Genomic DNA, 26,164 nt, shown 5'->3' on the forward strand with positions numbered 1-26,164 from the left:
TCATTGCCAAGTTATGACAAAGCTATTGGCTAGGAATATCTAAACCAGAGAGCAAAAATGTTAGATATTGAAACTAGTCTTTAGATATGGTGGCTGTATTTGTTATATTTATTTTCAGGTTTTTTCCCTTTATTTTTTTACCTGGTTATGCAGCTAATAACACACTACCGGTCACTAAGTGGCTACGCTCACTCCTCCACTGTATCTGTAGAAGGAACCTTGGCTGTCAGACAGGCTGGACAATGAAGTGCTTATGTGAATAGAAGTGTTCATACAATATTTCAGTGAAATAAATCAAATAAAACGTCTCAGATCACATGGAATCATAAAATCATAAAGAAACTCTAAAATTCTGAATATAAATAGTGGATAGTCCACAGCACTGCAGGTCACAGAAGTGCCAAGTGATATATGTGTGCTTATTTAGCAATAATGGTGATTATACATAGTCCATGGCACTACAGGTCACAGCCTTGCCCGGTGTTCATGGAACTACAAGGTGCAGCAATACCAGCTGGGGTGCTCAAGAGTGCTCATGATTCAACATAGGAATCCACCACCTTATATGGATGTGCACTCACCAGAACACTACTTGTATAATAGAGTTAATGCTGATCTTTATGGGGGGGTCTCAGGAAGCCAGAAATAGAGACCAAACTTCTCCAGGGTCAGGGCCATGCAAAACCAGCAAAGGATCCTCCTAGGGGGAGAAGCTCACCATAGGAGCCGAAGGTTTGGAAATGTATGTAGTATTTATTGTAAATAATTAAAAACAATCCACGTGGATACAGCAAAGAGTTAAATGCATAAAAGCATACCAAAATGTCTGCCACTCCGAGCTCCGGTCATGGCGGTGTGACGTCAGCACGTAAGGCTCCAACCAATGCAGTTTGTGCGCATGCACATCTTCAGGGGCATGCATCTTAATTACATGATGGATTGATGGAACTGGTAGTTTACAAAAGAGAAATGTGTTGATGCACAGGACACAGTTCAGCTCACAGGAAGTGACAAGGGAACTGCATTTCTGGCTGGATCAATGGAATTATATGTACCTGCTAAAAATGTTCTTAGCCTGAAAAACCTAACTAATGTAGCCACCACATCTAAGAACTGGTGCAATATTTTAAAGTTTTGTTTTTTAGTACAGATATTCATTATTAGAACTTGCAACTGTCATCTGTATTGCTGCCAAATCTCAAGCTCCATGTGAGCACCTATGAATAAAGGGAAAACATGAACATGCAGATGCAGAAGTCACTGTAGACACTACTACCAAGGTAATTTGGCAGAGGAGGATGCCAGCATTAGAGGTGGTTTTCAAAGAATAGTGGGCTCAATTCATGAAACTGTATTTACCGTTTTAAGATTAGCAGTAAATTAGCGCATAGCAGTTTTCCATAAATGTATTGCCATTCTTAAAAAAATGCTCATAGCATAAGGCATGTGTTATTCCTTCAAAATGTGTGGTATTTATTTAATGGAACCGATCAATATTTTATTGCATGACATCATATCCAGCGGGCATTACTTCTTTTCTGGTGGAGACGTCTGAGGGACCTTGCAGAAGAAGAAGCAATGGTGGAGAGTCCGGTGGAAAAGCCCAATGTCCTGGAGCTTGTACAACAAATGGTGCTTTTTTTAACTACTAGCTGACCCACTCACAGTAAATATACTGCAAACAGGTGGTAGGTGCAGGCACAGCAATGTACATGTACGGTGCCGGCCTTCTTCTGGGTCCGGGGGTGCGTGCCCTCTCCCTGCCAATCTATTCTGTGATTGGCCACAGTATGAGTCTGTTAGCAAGTTACAGCCAGTTATTTTGGCTGAATCCTGCTAATCGGCTGTGGCCAATTATAGACAAAACAGCGATCTGTGTAAACAGAACAGTGTTCTGGCTGTTTCTTCTCCCGGAAAAGCAGGGAATAAAAACAGCCAGATCTGTAAGTAAAAGCAGCACAAATTACACACATTACACTTGTTAGGCAAACAATTAACCCCTTGATTGCCCCTAGATTTTAACCCCTTCCCAGCCAGTGTCATTAGTACAGTGTATAGTATTATCACTGATCACTGCATTAATGTCACTGGAGAGGTCAGTGTCAGTTAGTGTCTTTCCCAGCTGGAGTCTGCTAGCGCCATATTGCCCTCAAAACTATTACAGTCCCACTATAAGTCACTGATCACCGCCATTACCAGCATAGAATCATAGCTGCGTAAACTCCAGTGTACAGTATATATATATAACTTTCACACAAACCAATTAATATACACTTATTGGGATTTTTTTTTTTACCAAAGACATGTAACAGAATACATTTTGGCCTAAATTTATGGAGACGTTTAATTTTTTTATTCTTTTATTGGATATGTTTTATAACAGAAAGCACAAAATATAAAAAAATTCAGACTTTTTTCATTTATATAATAAAAATAAAAACCCAGGGGTGATCAAATACCACCAAAATAAAGCTCTATTTGTGTGAGAAAAATGAAATAAATTTCATTTGGGTGCAGTGTTGCATGACCGAGCAATTGCCAGTTAAAGTAGCACAGTGCTTAATATCAAAAATGTCCTGGTCATGAAGGGGGTAAAATCTTCTGGAGGTAAGGTAGTTAAACACTTCCATGCCCTGCCCATTGAAGTGTGGCGCCTCCTTACCAAACACATTTCATACAGTCCTTAAATATTGCATGCCTGAACCACTAATTATTAAAACATTTATTTATTTACTTTAGTTAATTGATTTTAACACTTTTTTATGTGGTATTTACCGAGAATTGTTGCTTTTTGGCCAAGCTATGATTGCATTCTATCAGTTGGGTGTTGGGAATGTGGGTGGGGCTTACTGCACCCAAGTGAGGACTCACTTGTGAAGTTCGCTAATGCCTGTACTCACAGGTGGAGGCCGCTGTCACGAGAAATCATACTGTACTTGTACAGTTAACCCTTTGTGTATGTGTCACTTCCTTATTGTGCACACCTCACATTTGGATGCTCTGTAACTTTTCCCAATGGGTGCAGTACTTTCGGGTGGGTACCACTGAGCCTGTACCCACTCCATCATCAGTCTGATATATCACCTCATTCTCAGTGAGTTTATGAGACTTCTCCTTCTCTGTCCCTTCTTCTGTGATACCTCCAGCTAGGTACATGGGATACCCCATGCCATGATATCAATCCCTGTATGTGGGGCAAAAATTAGTAGGGGCGGGGGGGGGGGGGGGAGAAGCTTGAAAACCCCCTCTCTGTCAGAGCCCTCCATCACCAAGACTCCCGCTGGCTGCCTGATTCAGCACCCAACATCACTCAGGTTACTACTAGCAATGGCAATATAGCATTATGTATTTCAGCTCCACTGCCTGTGAGACCTTCATAATGCTTCCTCCTCCACTCCTTTTCATCCCCATTACAAGCCATGTTCTTTGGTACGCCATGAATGCACCCCTTTAGTGACTTCAGACCAGGCAGATCAGCTTAACCATAAAAGTCCTTTACTGAAGGAGTTAAATATAACAATAGAATAGTTCTCAGCAACATCGTCCATACCAGGGGCGGACTGACCATTTGAGCACTCAGGCACTGCCCGAGGGCCCGGGGTCAGTAGGGGGCCCCATGAGATGCTCCTGGTACCTTTCATTGGCTTTTTCTTAGGCTTTTTTGGGTGTGGGCGAGGACACAGGGGCCCCATGATCCCCTATTGCCCGGGGGCCCCATGAGTTGTCAGTCCACCCCTGGTCCATGCACATTCCTGTACATGCTCTTCTAAGTGCCCTTTAATGGTTTCTGCATTCTAGTAAGGCCCCTACTTCTACCTTCTGCCCCATTAAATAATCATACTTAAATTAGTTGAGAAGTTTGATTAAAGCAATTGATTGAAGTGATTAAGTTCATAGTCTATTTCAACAGCACATGTTCCATATCCTTTGGAACCCCGACTGGGTTCACACAAGAGGAAGCAAGGCAGCAAAGTGGAGATTACATCCTCACCAGCACTCTCCTTCTTTTCCCATGTGGGAACAAACAGAACCTTTTACCTAGATACAGTTCCCCTTTTTTGTATGCTTTTCCAAGCGGGCGGAACTCCTCAGAAAAGCCTGGGAAGGTTTGACTAGTAGACTTAACTCTACACTACCAAACACCACTTCTCCTGGGCAGCATTGACTAAGCAGTACTAAGCAAAGAATACACTTACTCAAAGAAATAATTAACACAGGCAACACAGTAAGACCTTATTAAGCACCTGCTTACATGACTGTGTAAATACAACACCTGGCAGTGGAGATTTCTCCACTCATGCTGTTTATCGTGGATGGGGGAACCAGTTGATTTTCTCTCTTTCAGCTTTGGCAAGCTAGCTGTGCATGGACAACCTCACTGATCAACAGCAATATGTGTAAATGCTTCATATTTATGTAACGAAATATTGATCAATAATAACATTTAGCTTGAATTATGCTACTCTGAAAAAAGCAGAAAAAACAAAGAAAAAAGAAAAAAAAATACTTCTGTTTATGCCCCTCAGAAAAAAAGTAAAGAAATTGGGTTTGACACAGATTTTATGGCATCCAAAAAATATTAAAACTGTCTTAACTCACTTCATGTTAGTAGAGGGCTGTTTATTTTTGGAGGCATGAATGTGTAGGTTGGCCAGGAATGGATACATGTGTGTTTTTATTGCTCTTTGTGTCCTGAAGGACAATTTTAAAAAAAATGAAAAAACAGAAAGCAATAAATAAATAAATAAAAGGAATAAAAAAAGGCTGATGAAAAAAATAAAATAAAAACAATAAATAAATAAATAAATATTGAGCAGATCATCATAGGGTATGCCTGTTATGGCAGCTGCCATTGAACTCATAAGGTGCTGGTGAAAATCATAGACTTGGGTGTTGACAGAATGGAAGCTTTCCTGTGCTAGGATTGCACTTCCCAGTCTCATGCCAGATAAATGTGTAATCTGACTGTTCTATGCAATTAGGCAAGAAAAAGCAAAAAAAAAAAAAAAACTAAATAAATAAAAGGAATAAAAAAGGCTGATTAAAAAAAATACTAACCATAAATAAATAAATACTGAGAAGATCATCATAGGATACGCCTGTTATGGCAGCTGCCATTGAACTCATAAGGTGCTGGTGAAAATCACAGACTTGGGTGTTGACAGAATGGAAGCTTTCCTGCGAAAGGATTGCACTTCCCAGTCTCATGCCAGATAGATGTGTAATCTGACTGTTCTATGTAATTGGGCATCTCCAGTCAATAGAACCTAGCTGTGAATTCCTGCCTGTCTGTGAGAAGTACTTATTGAACTGACTAAGAGAGCACTGATGTTCTTACACATAATACAGCTTTGAGTGGACCTCACTGATGCTTTACTCTAAACCTACTTTCCGCCATGTCTCTGGGACAGGAAGTAAAGATAAATCTCTACAATGGGATACAGACAGCAAAATCTCCATTCTGGAGTGATACCATTCCTTAATCTATTCAAAACGTAAAAAAAAGAAAAAAAAAAGTTTTGGCTTTACATATGCTTTTATATATGCTCATTTTATAACTAACACTGGAAAAAAATTGATTTTTAAAGGGGAAGTATGGCCAAACCTCTTTTAGCCATACTTTTCCTGCACTCCTGTGACCCAGATTTAGCTGATAGCGGGCAAAAACCCACTGTCAGCTGACATCACAGAGCCAGGCCAAGCTCTGCAACGAACCTGACACTAATGTCCTGATCCGTCCATATGGCTTACTGGCAGCTGGCTCAGCCCCTCAGCACTCCACTGAGAGCCTGAGCCAACCACCCCAGCTCCCTCTACAGCCCGGAGCTCCAGTGAGCCCTGAAGGGGCAGGGCACAGAGCTGTGACTCACAGTTACCACTCTGTGCTCAGAACAAACCTGAGAACTGAGCGATCAGTGATCTTTCCTCGCTCAGTTCTTGGTGTAGAGCTGGCGGGGGATAGCCGCTGCATCTGACTGATGTTACAGTCATCTAGGTGAGAATGTATTTATTTTTTTATTCTCACACTTCTCTTTGAAAGGTGTTATTTCATCTTATATGTAGAAAGTGTTCTTTAGTAGATATATTCCTGTATATCCTTGCATTATAAAATAAGGTCACTAAGGTTATAATGCAGTGTTGATTATGGCAGGTTTAAACTTGCAGTTTCCGTACGTAACTTGCTGCTTAGTGACTTTTTTGCTGGTGACTATGATACACTTTATGAACAGAAAACTTGTTGATTGTTATTTTTCTGGAAAGAGTATGATTGGATAGAGCAGACACATCCTTTGAGTGGAAAAGTTTATTGAAGCAGTGCCAAGGCCTCTATTGCAAAAGAGGCAATGTTTTTTAGGAAACCTCAGCTATCTGTCTTTGTATGTTTAACTACTAATCTATGACTCTTCTGTTATCATATTATTGTTAAATTTAAATTTTATGTTTTTGCGTATGTGTGTATAAGATAGATAGATAGATAGATCTACCGATCACCAGCTTTTACTGTTTTTTAAAAAACATGTGATCTCACATAGGAATAAAATAAATATGTCATTAGAGACATACTGGTAATGCCATTGCTGACCTTCTCCTGCAAATGGTAGCTGCCTGGCTGTTATGCTGATCAAGTAGCTTCATTACTTCCTGTGTCACTGACCTGGTCAAGCCCGTAAATCATTAAAGTGATCAAAATGTCAGAAGTTTTTGCCATACTAATTCCTGGTTACTCAAGGTCATCATAACAAACATGCATCTAGGCCCTGCACTTTAAGGCCAAAACGATTGTAGGTGTAGGAAGTAGGCCCAGGCCCAACTGGGTCAGCAGGGAGCCTGGCAGTGACACCCCAGGGGACTACTTCCTTGTCCTTTGGTTTGTCTGTGCAATGCCATATGGCAGAGGTAACTTTTAACTTATCTTTGGTTTTCCAACTTCCTACAATATTTCTGCCCTTACAGGGCAGGGTTGTCCCTAACAGACTGATGGAAGACAAGTAAGTTGCCTGTTCTCCTCTATGGTAATCCATGGAGACAGCCCTACAGTGTCAGGCCAGAGCAAAACTTTCACCAAAGATAAGTAGAAAGTTCCCTCTCTGCCATATTCTAATGCACAGATTCTAAGGAGGAAGAGTAAGGATTTAAAGGCTGGCTTACTTCTGGTGTGCTGTACAAAGCAAGAAACTGTGGAAGGATTCATCTTGGGTGTAGAAATCTGGGCAGTGAAATGGAGTACTAATGGTTATTATTGCTGAGGGTCAGTTTCAAAGATAGAGAGGTGCAGACAGTCTTTATTGTGGGCAGCCTGCAATGCTTCCCCCCCATCAGATCTTCCTGCATAGATTTCATGTATCTCACATACACACTCCTGAACCCTTCACTATGTACATTACATATACCTGACCCCTGCATGCTGAACATAACACTCTCCTGACCCCTGCACTCTATGCATGACCCACTCCTGACCCCAACATGTTATACATTACACAAACCTGCCCTTGACATGTGTACATTACAGACACTTAACCCCTGCATCATGTCCATTACACAAACACACCTAACCCTTGCATTACCTACTCCTGACCCCTGCCCTGTGTACATTACACACACCTGACCCCTGCATTCTGTACATAACACACACCTTACTCCCGAACTATGTATATTACACATGTGTCCCTGCACTATGTACAGTACATGACACACCTGACTCCTACAGGTAGTCACATTGGGCAAGGGGCATTGTCATGTAGGTTGTACAGAGTCTTTTGATTTCTAATGGCAGCCCTACATCTAGGATATTTAGGAGAATGCATCAGTTTCTTTTACAATTTCCAGCACATTCCAAAAGCTCAACTTCAGCCAAATGAATTGTTTTGTCTTTGATAGAGCAGGGAATGGTTAGTGGTCCTGTTAAATTTAAATTATTGCAGTCTGTGGCCTCATTCCAGCAATCAGCTCTGGATCTATCATACCAGCTCTTTAACTGAACCCCAAACACAACTGAGCCCTGAGCGGTAGTTAGTGGTATTATTTTAGTACTGGATCTATGCCATCACTGTCAGGTAGAGTGTCCGCAAAGTTCTGGCTGAAGATAGGAAGAGTGTGACAGCGGTGCAGAACGTTGATCTCCTTAAGGTAAGTTATACTTAGCACCAATGATAGCATTTTATTAACTGGCACTAATCAGCAATGCTTTTGGGGAGGGGGGTGGTATTATTGTACTAAGTGCCAATGTGTTGTTAGAGAGAGAACACTATTACTGCTGACCACCAATGCTTTGGAGGGAAGAGAAAATGAATTGTCACTGACCACCAATCCTTTTTTTTGGGGGGGGGGGGCTTACTGTCATGACCACCATCATCTTGGGGGAGTTATCTTTTTACTACTATTTAACCACAAATGCTTTGGAATGGGGGGAGTTTTTTTTTACTACTACTGACCGAGTAATGTAAGGAGCAATGTGGTAAATACTCCTGACCCATACACTCTGTTCGCTATATTGTATATTACATAAGGCTTACTGATGCCCTATAGCCTGTGTTGTGTTACATATTCCTGACCACTGCTCTTTATGCTGTGTTGTATGTCATATACTCCTGCAGATTGCATTCTACATACTATGTTGTATGTCACATACTCATTACCACTGCACTTGTAGGGGCAACAACTTTCCCTGAAAAAATCCTGTTCCAGCAGTATTTGGCCCTTTAGTTGCAGCATCAAATTAAAGCTGGTAGTGTAGGGGACAGTCAGTCAATCTGAGAACCTTTGCGAGCAATCACGGTCCTTAAGTTCTAAAGTTATTTTATTTATGTATTATTTTGTATAGCAAACATCCCCCCAAAATTCCAGCATTAATATTGTTATATGTAGTTATAGTAATCTTAACACCAGGAAGTAATTATTCATAGAAGCCTAATAAAAGCTAAATCATCAGTTATGTTTACTGGAAACAGTTTGGATGACACTTCTGGTTTATTTGTCATTCTTCCCCTAACTTCCCTTAATATTATGTACTATGCCAGCAATGCTCAACAGTCCATAGTGCAATCAGTTCACATAATATACAGTAGATCTTATAACGCCCTTCAACAGCCTCTCAAGTCCCTGCTGAAAGTGGAACTACACTGCACAATTCATTTTTATTTTTCAAAGCAAACTCCCACATTAATCCATGTCTCCATGTTTTTTTTCTGAGAAATAACTTTTAACCCCCCCCCCCCATTTCTGGCTGTGGCTATCTTGAGTAAGGCAGATGATTCATGTAGCATTGACTTCCTGGAATCCACCTGCCCTTAGTTCAGGCATAGAGGGCTTAGAAAACCCCTCCTCCCCTCCATAAGACTTATTTGATGTATGACATCATTTGCCTAGGCAAAAAAACAGGAAGCAACTGAAGAAACGTAAAACATTTTTTAAAACAAGTAAATATATGTTCCTATCTATTTACTAATGTTAGCAGCATAAGGATTAAAAATAGTCAATGTTGATTGAGAGAGTGCAGCTCCACTTTAATTAACAGTAGCATGTAGAAAAACAGAAAATATGTAGAAAAACAAAACAGTTATCCATATGTTTTAGTGCTCAGCTATACCCAGTAGTGAAGATCTGCTTTACGTTCTGATGCACAGTATATATCCACAAATTATAAAGGCTAACCAGGCAAGAAAAAATACTTTCTGGAATGTTTAACTAACAAATCTCTTGCCTACCAAGGTACATTCATAAATGTTTTGATATTCAAGGGGTTTAAACAAGCCGCACAAGCTTGGTATTGATTCTTACAGTCGAATCTCTGCTTTCAGATCAAAGTAATCCAATCACTTTTAGAGGGCTCTGAAAGTACTGTATATTACATCACTTCCAGGTTTAAAGATGTCATTTCCCAGTTTCTGTAGCTAGGGAAACAGATAATTAAGTTAGACCTATGCTTGATTAGCTGCAGTGGAAGACATCAGGGGTCTAATATACCAGTCAACATCTATGACTAAGTCCTGGTGGACAGGGTGAAATGCATCAGCAGTGTATGACTTAGGAGGAGTTCCAGGCTGAGGCCATTCACATTCTTTTCCGCCTGTTGAATTGGTGGTGTGAGATGTTTCTCATCCGGTCACCTGCTTGTTAGCCCCCTTGGGATAGCAATAAAGTTAAGTGAAAACATTAAGAATCATACATTTTAAAAAATAATAGTAAACAATTTGAAAGCACCCATCTACCTGTACACATATGAATGTAAATGTGTGAGTGCATGCATACGTAAACATAAATTGAGCTGCATATGTGAGGTATCGCTGCAAACGTCAAGGGAAAAACAATAATTCTAGGACCTTAATTCATTGTTGTTTCCAAATTGATAACCTACAAATGCTTTAAAAGCATTGCCTATCGAGAGTTTTGCCTACTCTCATTTTTTGCGATTTCACAGGTGCATACGATTTTAAAGCTTGACATGTTTAGTATCTATTTACTCAACACAGAGTAATCTTTTAGATTTTACCAAAAGTGAGAATTATATTGTATATGTTTGCATTAAAATTTATTTTAGTTTTTTGCATGTTAAAGTATATATGTGCTTGATAAACATCTACGTAAACATCTTGTGCAGCATATTACCTGGCAGCAGAGCTTTCTCACTTTTACCACCTGGCTAGCTCAGAGGCCATTCGGTGCCAGGCTTTGGTATGTGGGCAACCTGGACGTACCTTATTTTCCCCCTTACAGATGGTGCTGTGGGATGGCGGACATACTGGCACCCAAGCGCCTCACGGCACATTAATGCACCATCATAGACGCATATGGGAATTGACCCTTAGACGTGTGGACACCTCTGGGCTGCATGCACATGTTCCATTGTGGCTCAACCCCAGGCTGTCTGAACTCCTCACTATCCCCAATCCCGAGATGTGGTCTTAGAGGCGCATCGTGTACACCGGGCCCAAGCAGTTCCAAACCTTAAAGGAAGAGTTCGACCTCCCTAAACACATGCTATTTAGATATTTACAGCTCCGTCACACCTTAAGGGCCTAGTTTTCTGAACGTGTCCCTTGGTTCCAACCCTCAGCTTTGATGGATGTGGTGCTCGGGTCCGAACCTACCAAGCTGATCTCAGCTCTGTACACTGCCCTACGCTCTCCAACTACAACCAGTGTGATGGGGGTGGCTAGATCTCATTTGGAGCCGGATGTGAGGTCCCTGGAGTCGGAAATCTGGGATGAGGTGTTAGAGGATGTTAAATTGGTGTGCCCGAGACTCCCTGACAGGCTCACCCAGCTCTATATCCTACATCATGCCTACCTCACTCCACTCTGGGTCTCTAGATACCGCCCCGAGCAGAGTCCCCTCTGCCCCCGTTGCCTTGGAGAGACAGGTACCTTTATCCACCTTATATGGTCCTGCCCAATTGTCCAGACATACTGGGCACAAATCATCAAATTTCTGCATAATCACATGGGTTCACCTTTACAACTAGACCCCAGAGTGTGCCTTTTTGGCTCTCTCCCCGATATACCCGAGGACAAATTTCTTGTCACCCTTTTATGCAAAACTCTATTCAGTGCCCGTAAATTACTGGCGAGCCATTGGATGCAGGCAACTATCCTCACCCTACAAACATGGTTGATCGAAGTCAATTCCACTCTACTGTATAAGAAACTTCTTTACATGCATAGAGGACGTCCCACGAAATATAACAAAATTTGGGATAAATTACTATCTTCTCCCGCCACCTAAGTGGCTTGACGTGATGGAGATGTTGGGAGTGGGGTTTTCCCTGTCCCTCCTCTAAGCCCGACTTTCTACCATTTTACCCCCAGGCTCTTGGTACTTTGATATTTACTACTGTTGTTTGATGCATGACCTGTTTTGCTGTCCATGCATTGTCCGTTGTTCTACTCACCCACTGGACATGTTTCTAATTGCGACCCGGGTAATTTCTACCTCCTTTTGTTGTATTATACGTTCTTGATGTACCATGCTGGTTGTGTTTCTTTTCCCTGTGTTTCTTTTGTATATGTTTTGTTTTATCTTTGCTTTTCTTTACAATAAAGTTTTTTTTCAATATTAAAAAAAAAACATTGTGCAGCATAAAAAATTCCTACTGCTGTCATTTTATTCTACAGGGCCTCTGGTTTCAGAAATTACATAATTTTGTTTTGGGGGGGGGGGTGGGGGAGTTTAAAGTAATTTCTAGAATGGAATGCAGATGTGCAAAAAATAAAACAAAATGGCTCCAGTAGAAAAGTGGTTAATGACCAACATGATGTATGTCCTATTCTGGTGTGTGTCCCCCCCCCAACCTGGCCAAATGCCTTGTACATACTACTAAGTTTTTATTTTGTTCAGCACAGCTGGTTGAACGAAAAAGACTAACAGAACGCTGTACTAACATGAGCAATGTTAGTACAGTGATCTCCCCTGCTGTGCTATAGTGTTCTGCCAGGGGGTCCGCCCCCCTCTTGCCAGTACACACCGGTCAGCACTCGAAGCCATCAGCTGATAGTGCTGATTGGATGCCGATCAGGTGGTGGTTTTCAAGCATGCCCATTCGATAGAAGCTGGTCATAAGACCGGCTTCTGTCAGACAGAGAGCTGTACACATGGGCCAAACGTTGTCCAGTTTCTACTGTACCGGCTGATTTCAGTCGATATTCAGCCCATGTGTACCCAGCATTAGACAAAGGACAGAGGTCAGTCATGCATGTGCAATCTGACCAAACTCAGGCACCTGTGATTCTAAGCACTTCCTGAAGTATACTTATGTAAATTGAGAAAGTGCAAGGATGAGTTGAATAGTATTGACAGATGCTTATTTGGGGGGGAGAGCTATGATTAATATGCAGGTAATTTCATCTTCATAACTGATTGTTTCCTGCAGACAGTAGCCAGGCGCATGGTCATAGACATGAGATCATAATCCAGTTCTTTCTGATAACTCTGTCTCATATTTCATTGTCTCATCTCATGTCTTAAAGGCTCATCCCTGTCTCAATGTCTTATCTGATGTCTTAATGTCTCTTTCCTTGTTTAATGTCTTATCTCATGATTCATTGTCCCATTTATTATCTAAAGCACAAACATTTTAATTTTTTTTTACCACTTACCTTTAGCATTCACACTAGTGGGTATGTGTTATGCTCTGTATAATGCACGCAACTGGTGTGCATTGTGGAAAGGTGGTGTGATGTTTGTTACAATGTATCACACTGCTTTCTTTTTTTCTTCTCTTTACTAACTGCTTGCCCGCTGCCCTATAGTAGAAGTACTGCTACAGGGCGGCAGGGCTGCACAAAATCACGTATCTATACATGTTTTTTATTTGCAGGTAGGGGGCGCATGTGCACACCGCCCTACCTGCGCCGCCATTGGCAGCTAGGGATGTCAATCACCGAGTCGCAGCCGTAGATTCCCCTGCCAGCAAGAATATACTAATGTGTATTTCTCTGCACAGCATAGAAATCCAAGGCAGCATGTCTCCACAGTAAAATAGCACACAGCACACAGAGTAAAACACACACAGCACACAGTTAACCCTTTAATCACCAAAAAGTTAACCCCTTCCTGCCCAGTGTCAGTAGTACAGTGTCAGTGCTTTTTAGTAGCATTGATCACTGTATTAGTCAGTGGGGATGTCAGTGGCAGTTAGTCAGTTCCCCCCAGTGTCAGAATGGCCGCCGGAGTCCCGCTATAAGTCGCTGATCGCCGCCATTACTAGTGTAAAAAATATAAAAATAAAAATTACAGTATATATACCGCCATTTGTAGACACTATAACTTTCACGTAAACCAATTAATTACACGTATTGAGATTTTTTTTTTAGCAAAGTCATGTAGCAGAACACATTTTGGCCTAAATTTATGATGAAAGTTGATTTTTTAAAAATGTTTTATTGGATATTTTTTATGGCAAAAAGTCAAAAATATTGTGTTCTTTTTCAAAATTGTCGTTCTTTTGTTTATAGTGCAAAAAATGAAACCACACAGGTGATCTAATACCATGGAAAGAAAGCTCTATTTGTGGGGGAAAAGGACAATTTATGTACAGCATTTCATGACCGTGCAATTTTCAGTTAAAGTAATGCAGCACCGTATTGCAAAAAATGGCCTGGTTAGGAGGGGGGGGGGGGGGGTAAAATCTCTGGAGAGCAAGTGGTTAAAATGTCATGTAAATTACATTTCATTTAATTTTATGCACCACAGAATGTTCTGATATAGTGTAGTGTGTTGCAGCACACTGCACAGTGTAACAATGCAGCCTGTCCAACTTTTTTCAGTGCATACCAATGCATTGGTGTAAACTAAAACAATAGTAATTAAGACAAATGATCTTAGTTTTGCATTGAGACTGGGTTAGATAAAGCATATGGTGTAAATGAGCTCTTAAATTGGAACTTAACTGTGTGAGAATCACAAACTGAAAATGTGATTTGATTCATTTTTATTATTCAAAGCAAACTCATCCATCCATCCATGCCTCCATGGTTTATTTTGGTAAGAAAACGCTTAAAACACATGCCATAGCATTTCTTGCCAAAGCCATCTTGAATAAGGGCAGATCATTCATGTAATAGTTACGTCCAGTAATCCATCTGCCGTTAGCTTAAGCATGCAGTCAGGAAGGTGTGCTTAGCTGAGAAAGCCCCTACTCCAGTTGAAAGAAAAAAATACCCATGAAGACTCCTAGGATGTATGACATCACTTTGGCTTAGGCCAGAATCCAGGAAGCAGCTGTAGAAATGTAAAAAATAGTTAAGGTTGTTTGAGAGAGTTTAGTTCTGCTTTAAATTAGTTTTACATTTATATTTTCAAAAGGTTTATCCAGAACATTGTTGCCCAAAGGGTTTGTGTACATGGGGATTTGTTGCCTTGTTTTTTACTTTTAAGCCAATGTTCATGCAAGAGCAACTAGAGGCAACTCAGAAGCATCTTGAAACAATTGAACTGAAGTCAACTAAAAGAATGTATAAACAATACAATAGCACACCACATTTGACTTGTTTCAGAACCTGTACCCAGAGCTGTTGTTAGAAACCACATGGCCCCATACAGCTGACCTGAAAGGCACTCCCCCCCAAAAAACATAGTTTACTATGCTTCAGTTATGAATGAGCACAGTGAATAATCCATACTGAGCACTCGTGTTCATCCAGGAAAGAAAGGGGCTGGTAAAATGTGACATATTTACTGGACCCTTCCAACACTCTTCATCCTGAAGGATCCTATTGTGTGCTTGCTGCTGCTGGTAGGAAGGAGAGAAGGATAGCTGGCAGCACTGCAGTGGGTGGGAGCACAGGGGTGGTGATAAGGTGCAACAGGGGGGCAATTACTGGAACCATTCCCCTGTATGGCTCTCCCTGTAGCAGCTGAAAGACAGTGGGAGGAAGAGGAGAAGAAACCAGCTTATACCTGCTGAAGAGAGAGCCACACAGGGGATCAGTTCCAGTAATTGCACCCCTACCGTGGCGATCACCCTTCTTGCCCACATCCGATTCACCCAGCTGCCTGGGCCCCATACAGGAGGACTGGTGGTACCCTGCCTATACCCATGTACATGAACCCTAACTTTTACATAGAAAACAATTATAGTGTAAAACCCTAATACACTTTCTGCAAAGGCAAAGTCCAACCTGTAGAAACCAGCAGATTTTCAGGAAATGAACAAACATTTTGTGCAACATTAGTCATGAGCCTATTAGATAAAATTTGCTCTTTGATGTTTTTGGACAAAAAGATAATTTATACCACATAGCTGTACTTAACAAAACCAATTATAGTATATATTTTAGAATTCTGCAATACAGTGATGATGCAAAATGCCTTGCTGTAGAAGACATAAATTATGACCAGCTGTGGAAAATAGGTCAATAAACAATTATTTCCATCAGAAATTTTCTGAACTATACACCACTAAAAGGAATATGAACTGTCAAATCACTTCCACATCTAAAAAAAAAGGAAAAAGTAGGATAAATGAAAATTATCAACCTACAGAGAACTGAATTCAAAGACATCGAAAATCAAAGTGAAAAAATGATGCAGCAGGCTAGTTCATTTTGCTGAAATTTCATTGCAGCAACTCAAAATGGTACTCAGTAGTTTGTATGGCCCCCACGTGCTTATATGCATGCCTGACAATGTTGGGGAACGCTCCTGATGAGACGTCAGATGATGTCCTGGGGTATATCCTCCCAGATCTGAACCAGGGCATCACTGAGCTCCTGGACAGTCTGAGGTGCAACCTAGCAGCGTCGGATTGACTGAAGCATGATATCCCAGAGGTGTTCTATTGGATTTAGGTCAGGAAAGCGTAGAGGCCATTCAGTAGTATCAATTCCTTCATCCTCCAGGAACTTCCTGCATACTCTCACCACATGAGGCCGGGCATTGTCGTACACCAGGAGGAACCCAGGACCCACTGCACCAGCGTAGGGTCTGACAGTAGGTCCAAGGATTTCATTCCGATACCTTATGGCAGTCAGTGTGCCATTGCCTAGCCTGTAGAGGTCTGTGCATCCTTCCATGGATATGTCTCCCCAGACCATTACTGACCCACCACCAATATGGTCCTGCTGAATAATGTTACAGGCAGCATAATGTTTTCCACGGCTTCTCCAGACCCTTTCACGTCTGTCACATGTGCTCAGGGTGAAGCTGTGCTCATTTGTGAAAAGCACAGGGTGCCAGTGGCAGACCTGCCAATTCTGGTGTTCAATGGCAAATGCCAATAAAGCTCTATGGTGCCAGACAGTGAGCACAGGGCCCATTAGAGTATGTCGGGCTCTCAGGCCACCCTCATGAAGTCTGTTTCTGATTGTTTGGTGAAAGACATTCACATCAGTGGCCTGCTCAAGGTAATTTTGTCGGACTCTGGCAGTGGTCATCCTGTTCCTCCTTGCACAAAGGAGCAGATACCGGTCCTGCTGATGGGTTAAGGACCTTCTACGGCCCTGTCTAGCTCTCTTAGAGAAACTGCCTGTCTCCTGAAATCTCCTCCATGCTATTGAGACTGTGCTGGGAGACACAGCAAACCTTCTGGCAATGGCATGTATTGATGTGCAATCCTGGAGGAGTTGGACTGCCTGTACAACCTCTGTAGGGTACAGTTATTTATTTATTTATTACTTATATAGCGCTGTCAGTTTACGCGGCGCTTTACATATAAATTGTACATTCACATCAGTCCCTAACCCTCAAGGGGCGTACAATCTAAGGTTCCTAACTTCCATTCATATATACACATACTAGGGCCAATTTAGACAGAATCCAATTCACCTACCAGCATGTCTTTGGAGTGTGGAAGGAAACCGGAGTACCTGGAGGAAACCCATGCAGGCATAGGGAGAACACGCAAACTCCAGGCAGGTGGTGCTGTGGTTGGGATTCAAACCAGCAGCCCTAGTACTGCCAGGTGGAAGTGTTAACCATTTAACCACTGTACTGCCCATTACAGTTATCACCTTGTACCACCAGTAGTGACACTGCCCCTAGCCAAATGCAAAACTAGTGAAAAACAGTCAGAAAAGATGCGTAGGGAAAAGAATGTCGGTGGCCTCCACCTGTAAAACCATTCCTGTTTTGGGGATCATCTCATTGTTGCCCATCTAGTGCACCCGTTGTTAATTTCATTAACACCAAAGCAGCTGAAACTGATTAATAACCCCGTCTGCTACTTAACTGACCAGATGAATATCCCAGGAGTTTAATTGACTTGATGCTATACTCTTATTAAAAAGTGTTCCTTTCATCTTTTTGAGCAGTGTATTTTCATATTGATTAAAGTGCAAGAAGTCTGTCTGTGGCACAAACACTCAGATCAACAAGCCAAAATGCACTCAAGAATACAAATAGTAGCAGTTTATGGTACACTGGTAGTTTTAGAATTCCAGTATTGTATATAAAATTTCAGGATATATGCAGATTTCAAATACAGCCAAGAAGTGATAGATAATTAAATTTTGAGCAAACTAATCAAGGCTTTCCTGTGAACTAGACCACTTTGTTGGTCTAGTTTTGAGTCTCCAAACTTTCTTAACAAAGGGCAGGTTTACTGTCCATCAGACTTTAAGAGGGCCGGACTATGGCTAGTTGGAGTAGAAATTGCCTCAGTGTTAGTGGGAGTAGACAATGTTTCAAAATTGGTGTCAGTGGGACATTCAGTGCCCCATCGCTAGTGTCAGTGGGAGGACTTGTGCCTCATCATGGGTGTCAATGGGAGGATCAGTGCCCTATCACTAGCATCAGTTGAGGGGACTATTGCCCCATCGTTGTGCCAGTGGAAGAAATAGTGCCCCATCATTGGTGTAAATAGAAGGAATAGTGCCCTATCATTGGTGTCAGTGGAAGAAATAGTGTCCCATCGTTGGTGCCAGTAAAAGGAAATATGCCTCACTGTTGTCAGTGGAAGGAATATGGCCCCATGATTGGTTACAATGGAGGTAATGAGCCCTATCATTGGTGTCTCTGGGAGGAATAGTGCCTCATATCAGTGTGAGGAACAGTGCCCCAAGGGCTGCGTACAGGCAAGTAAAGAGCCTCATTCATCCCAAGGGTCACAGTTTGGAGACCGATGATCTAGTTCCTAGCACAGAAAGGTAGCTCAGATGAAGTCACGTGGTGTGTGACGATACATGTGAGGGAGAAGCAGGGGCGGACTGACAACTCATGGGGCCCCTGGGCAATAGGGGATCATGGGGCCCCTGTGTCCTTGGCCAAACTCAAAAAAGCGTATGAAAAAGGTACCAGGGGCATCTCATGGGGCCCCCTACTGACCCCGGGCCTCGGGCAGTGCCCAAGTTTCCAAATGGTCAGTCCGCCCCTGGAGAGAAGTCAGGTGACGTCAGGGCTCCTACATTGTTCCGTCAGGCAGGGTCTTGCTCTCCATTGTCTGATTCTGACCGCTGTTTCATGCGTTTTTAACACTATTATCATGTGAGTTCATATGCTTTAATAAATATATGCCTTTTCAAGAAGCCTACTGCACTATGGTCTACTTTGTGGTTGTCAAGCTTTATCCACAGAGCTGTCTGTGCTGAAATCGGGTGCCATTTGTGAAGGTCCAGTGGTGATTCATAAGGGAAAGAGTACATGGAGGAGCAAGTTATGTGTTACCCCCACTAATAGAGGAGATGCTTTGTTTGACCTATGTCCACATACAGGTCCATGCGAGAAGGTGAGAGTCCACCTGAAAGTCTATGTTCACTGTGGTGATTCCCATGTATTGAAGATTTACAGCACTGGGATTTTGGGTGCAATCACCAGCAGGAAGATTTTCACTTATTTGGATTTTTTTTAAGAACTGCATTCATTTTTTGTTTCATCATCTTTTTGGCACTATCAGTCACGTTTTTGTTTGTATATTTACATGTGTTGATTTATGCTAGCAGCGCGACACTTTCATTTGTTTTAGTCTGTTTTCTATGTTTACACACATAACACGTGTTTGCAGCAGCTCATCTATTATTATTTTCATTATTTGGCAGCGCATGATTTTCTTTTGCCTTTACATTTCTTCCATGACAGTACACTCTCCAATAAAAACTGCACACAATTCTCTTTCTCACTGGAAAAATTATAAACATACTTAGACTTGGTTTTCTTGTTGACCTTTCCTTTACTGTGTGCATTATAACTACTTTGGGTGCAAGTGCTTAGGATAAGGGATATGTTCTTGATTTTGCAAAGGGTAGGCCAGAAAACAGCAATTTTGAAGACATTTTTGTCTTTTACAACTTAATTCCAGTTGATTTCGGCATTTCAGTTTTCTTGTTGACCTTTCCTTTACTGTGTGCATGCTAACTACTTTGGGTGCAAGTGCTTAGGATAAGGGATATGCAGGGGTGGACTGACAACTCATGGGGCCCCCGGGCAATAGGGGATCATGGGACCCCTGTGTCCTTGCCCAGGCTCAAATAAGCCTATGAAAAAGGTACCAGGGGCATCTCATGGGGCCCCCTACTGACCCCGGGCCCTCGGGCAGTGCCCGAGTTTCCAAATGGTCAGTCCGTCCCTGGGGATATGTCCTTGATTTTGCAAAGAGTAGGCCAGCAAAGAGCAATTTTGAAGACATTTTTGTCTTTTACAACTTAATTCCAGTTGATTTCGGCATAGAATGGTTGTAGAATTTCTTGTTCTGTTTTTTATCTGTTCTAGGTGGAGCATTTTATTGGGAATGTTCTGTTGCTTTGGCAATTTAGGGACTCCTTAAACAGTATAGAGCTAAAATACCACCAATGACAAAAATGCCTAGCTTATACTCTAACTTCCTTCAACTTTCAGCCTTTTCAAATGTACAAAGAGAAAAACCAAAGATCAGATGTTAAAAATAAGCTTTTTTATTTTCAATACATTTGTTACTCTGCTATTGTAAGGGTTCTTTTAAACTTGTGCCCTCTGAAGAGAAACCCAAATTTGGATTGCATTTCAGAGGGCATTTGACAGATTGTGAGGAGCCAATAAAACACCTCTTCACATCCTGATTTAGACCTATAATGCTCCAATAGTGTGCACTGATGTGGTTGTGGATTGTTCCCATTAAACTCACTGGGTGATTTAAATAAGGCAAGGCCTTGGCATCTGTACAGCCCTGCCTGGCTGTATTGGATAGTGTGGGTTCGTGGCTGAACTGAAAGAGCACTAAAATAAGTTTTATTTAGAGGTGTCTTCATTACTTCATAAACCTAAGGATTTTAAATACATAATTAGTACATTAGTAGTTGCACATTTCTCTCTGTTTTGTCTTAAAAATAAAAAGTTCAAAGCACAAGTTAATCCAGTGCACCCTAGGGATGACCCTCAAGTTTGGGCTGATCATGAGACCATGAGCCTTAACTCTAGCCATTGAACTCTAGCAACTATATCCAATATGCACTATGACCTCTGAAATGTGGTCCACTGGCTTAGAAGAGTTAGTCAGAGGGTTTTGCCATTGTACCAGGCCCCCTCCATATAAAAGTTAGTATTCATTTTGTGTTCCATCAGACATGAAGTAGTTATGGAAAGCTCACAGAAGGCAGGTGTTTATGCTGGTGCTCACATCCCAGTGCTCATTGGTTAAAACAAAAGTGGCTTTTTGGTTACTTGCAGCCACAGACACACAAGTAGTGTGTTCTACAGTTGTCTAGCAGATATGAGAGAGATCAGAGAGTTTTAACAGGGACCATTAGAAGCTGGTGTTGATTCTATACAAAAAAGTGCGCTGTGCCTTTATGTGAAAAATATGTATAATTCTCTAATTATAATCAAGCAAATGTATAATTAATAATAATTAATGCAATAAAATCATGTGAATTAAGAAATTCATATACGCAATTAATAACCAAACTGAATCAAAAAGTTAATTCTAAAAACCAAAAATGCATATAAACATATAGTCCACAAATTATGTGTGATCAAAGTGCTCAAAGTGCTCAAAAATTTACATAGGAAAAGTGTTCCAGTGCAAAACAAGCTTCTCAAACAAAAGGGCCTCTTACTAGACCAAAATGACCTTGGATTACAGAGATCAAATGCACTTTTATCTTCCCACTGATGGTCGACACTCTCATTATCAGACCCCCGGGTGTCCCCGTGATTTCATCAGTGGGATATGGTAACAAAAGTACTAATAGAGAAAAACAAAACAGAGGGCGCACCTGCCTTGTGATGAGAATGATGGACATCCAAAATGGCTGACGCATTTTGAGGACTAGCCTCTTCCTCTGAGGCTCTGAGGAAGAGGATAGTCATCGAAACGCGTCAGTATTTTGGATGTCCATCATTCTCATCACCATTCAGAAACGCAGTGCGAATTGGACAGAGCGGTCTCATATGATGTGCTTACAGTATATTCATGTACTTTTGTGAGTAGAATACCTTCTTTTAAATTTAATAAACATACTTTAAAGGTAATGCACAAGGCTGGTGCACCCTCTGTTTTGTTTTTCTCTAGTAGTACTATTGGACTCCCCGGTTCTTTGAGGCAGAGGCGTCCCTAGGGTTGGTGTCACCCGGTGCGGTAACACTTGGTGACACCCCCTCCGACGATCCCCACAGAATGGATTGGATCTGCGGATTGAGCATAATGGATCGGACTCCGATCCATTATGCTCAATCCGCAGATCCGATCCATCCTGCGGGGATCGTCGGCTTTCTTTACAACTTACCTTTTCTTGGAGCGGGTCCGGGACAACTGCGCATGCCCCGGTTTCAGGCACAATCAGTCAATGATAGCAGTAGTTCTATCATCGATTGATCGTGCCTGAAACAGGGACATTCGCAGTTACTTCAGGGGGACATATCTACATGGGAGACACATCTTGCCGATACACCGGTGTCACCCCCCAGGATCATCTGCATGCAACCTATACAGGGTGACACCGGACCCACTCCAAGAAAAGGTAAGTTGTAAAGAAAGCCGACGATCCCCGCAGGATGCAGACCACACACCCCGCACCTGCCTTGGGACGCCACTGCTTTGAGGGCAGCAAGGTGTGCATATTCCAAGACATTCATTGTGTGATCCCTATGACATAGAGTCCATTCCTAAGCACAGGAGTATTTGGGTTTTCCACTTTCGTAACAAAAGTACGTCAGGACCTCAGCTCCAAACTCCACTCAACAACAATCAAATATGCAAAGCACAAACAGGGAGAAGCCTCACCATGTAGAAGAATTACATCTTCTTTATTAAAAAATTATATTTCACTTACATTTGGGTGAATAAGAAAACAATATACACAGTTAAACCATACAGAAGCGGGACCAGCCAACACGCCCTTATGTGATAATTCCATCTGGGCAGATTTTTAGAGTGTTATTAGGGACAGTTACATGCTGGTGGCCATTGCCAAAAACTTTCATATGTATATTGACACAGAGTATATGTTTTGCACTCTGCTATAGCAGATTTTGGAGAAACACCAGAGCAGGGGCGGACTGACAACTCATGGGGCCCCCGGGCAATAGGGGATCATGGGGCCCCTGTATCCTTGCCCAAACTCAAAAAAGCCTATGAAAAAGGTACCAGGGGCATCTCATGGGGCCCCCTACTGACCCCGGGCCCTCGGGCAGTGCCCGAGTTTCCAAATGGTCAGTCTGCCCCTGCACCAGAGTATATTTCCTACCAGATATACTTTTTTCTTCCATGTTTTTTCATGTCAGACTTAAAAAAGGGGACAAGTTTATTGTTCAGTAAAAGTATTTAACACTTTTGCTGCCAGAGCCTTTTTTCCCCATTTTTAGCACACATGTTCAAAAGCATATTTTAGGTGGTGTGAAGCGGCAAAAAAGTATGGTACCCAAAATGAAACACAGGTGATGCTTTGAAAGCCTTTACAGGTCATTTAGAGTTAACCACAAATGATGGCTCTAGATTTATTGCTCTTGGTCTGGTGTTTGTGGTAATACCAAATATGTGTGACTCAATCATCATTTTCATATGGAGGCGCACCTGATGTCCATAATATGTTCGCATGTATGTGTACATGGAGACGGGGGGCTTAAAATATTTTGGTAGGGAGTTCTTCATTTTATTTACCTTCATTTTTTTCCTTTTTTTCATTTTACTGCTATTACAAGGGGTATGACAAGCCTCGGCAGCATGTTACAATATGTGGACATAAATAATATAAAATTAAAAACTGTATTACAAATGGCAATTACGTGATGCCAACATGCAGTGTCATTGATGTTGTTCATGAGAATCATACTGTTCCATAACATCATATATAGATTAACGGCATTTCCCAAGTATGTAACAGGTAGCATTAGTGTTTTTTTTTATCAATGTTGCCCTCAAAGTCACATAAAAGTAGTGATTACCTACTTTTCTGTGGTGAGCTGACAACACTGCCTCTGCTGCACTGAAATACCAAGCAATGTTGTCAGACCTGGCTGAGTCCTTCCCTGCTTGACTTTCCCCCAGAATGACTCTCCCTTGCCCAGTCTCCATAATATTGTACATTACAAGATTGGCTGCACAGCATTAAAAATCCTTTGGCGGGTAAAACACTAAACAATAACATATGTTTATCTCAACTGTCTATTTAGCCGTTTGCCTGAAGTTTTACTTTAATTCCAAATACAAAAAAAACAACTTCAAATGAAATGAAACAAATACTGTTGTAAGCTGGTGCCACAATCCATGCAGTCCTTAGTTCCTGGTTTAATTAAGACAGCAGTTAATTCTGTAGCTTCACCTTCCTACGCAGAGAGCAAAACATGATTCAGCTGATTCACATAGTGATGTAAAAATCACGCAGGCCTGTTCTAGATTTAAGTTTCTTTCCAAACGATCGCCTCCTCATGAAATTACATTGGAAACATGAACTTCCAAGGCAGTCATTTCATAATCACTGCATTAATTTGCACTATAAACATAAGTATGATTTATTAAAAGAATTAATTTCTTACTGCTGTCATTATTACATATTCCCATTAAATGGAATCTATGCAAAGATCAATGCTGGGAAATGCATAGTGTCAGAACAGGTTCAAACAGATAACACTGACAGATTCTGGTCCATCGGGACACCTGTTACAGGGACAAATCATGTTCCATGTTACAGACACCTAAGGGATATCAATCCTATTACACACCTTTGCATCATCAGAAAAAGACTTACCTTACCCAACAACCCTTTAGGTATATCACTTACATGTAGATTAAATAGAACAGGACCTAATACAGAGCTATGGGGTGCTCAACTAGTGACTGGTCTCTGTTCAGAGTGAACTCCATTTACAACCACACTCTGGTATCTAGCCTTTAGCCAACTGCATATCCACTGAACCACCCAAGGTATGTCTTTTTGCTGTTGATACAAGGGTGTGTAGTAGGGTTGTTATCCCTGGATGTGTCTGTAACATGGATCATGATTTGGCATTGCTGGAAGATTGGTTGAATCTACATGTAAAATAATGCACCTAGGGAAAAAGATTCTCTTGAGAGAGTACAACATTAGGAGTACAGTTTTGGCCAGCACTACAGAGAAAAAGGATTTGGAGGTACTTATTTCAGATTATTGCAAAAAGCATATTGCAAACAGTCTGACCCATATTGCAAACAGTCTGACCAGGCAGTGGGGAAAGCGAATAGAATTCTAGGATGCATCACTACAGGAATCACCAGAAGAAGGAAGGAGGTCCTTTAGTGAGACCTCCTTTAGAATACTGTGTCCAGTTCTGGAGACTTCACTTACAAAAAGATACTTATAAGACAGAATGAGTCCAGAGACGGGTAACAAAAATGGTGAAAAGTATGGGGGATTAAACATATCAAAAGCGACTTCAGGAACTTAATATGTACAGTCTAGAACAGTGGTCTCCAAACTGAAGCCTAGGGGCCAGATGTGGCCCTTTGCTTGCCTTTATCTGACCCTCAGGGCACTTTTCCTCCCACTTGACACTATTCCTTTCCTCCCACCAACAATGGGGCATAATTACTGCTACTGACATCAACAATGAGGCACTATTTCTTCCATTAACATCAACTATGGGGCACTATTCCTCCCACTGATACCAATGATGGGGCACTATTCCTCCCACTGATACCAATGATGGGGCACTATTCCTCCCACTGACACCAAGAATGGGGCACTATTTCCCCCCACTGACACCAATAATAGGACACTATTCCGCCCACTGACAACAATAATGGGACACTATTCCCGCCACCGACACCATCGATAGGGCACTATTTCTCAAACTGACATCAATGATGGGGCACTATTCCTCCTACTGACACCAACAATTGGGCAACATGCCTCCCACTTACACCAATGAAGGGGCACTATTCCTCCCCCTAATACCAAAGATGCATTGTTTACTCCCAATGATGCCAGGACAATTTCTACTCCCAATGGCCACAGTCCAGCCCCCAGAAAGTCTGATGAACAATAAACTGGCCCTATGTTTAGAAAGTTTGGAGACCCCTTGTCTAGCAGAAAGAGGGGAAGAGGCGACATGACTGAAACCTTTAAATTCATCAAGGGGGTGAGTAAAGTAAAGGTGGCCAGTATTTTCCATATGAAACAAAAATCAAGAACACGGGGACATGCCCTTAAACTATCTGGAGGAAAGTTCAAAACTAATCATAGAAAATATCATTTTACTGAAAGGGTAGTTGAGGTAGTGAGCCAGTCAACAATAAATGGCTTTAAACATAGCTGGGACAAACATAGATCTATACTCCAAAAAAGTT

This window comes from Staurois parvus, unplaced genomic scaffold (assembly GCF_062004578.1).
Source record: "Staurois parvus isolate SC_StPar_1 unplaced genomic scaffold, SC_StPar_1.0 ptg000235l, whole genome shotgun sequence".
NCBI classification, from domain to species: Eukaryota; Metazoa; Chordata; class Amphibia; order Anura; family Ranidae; genus Staurois; species Staurois parvus.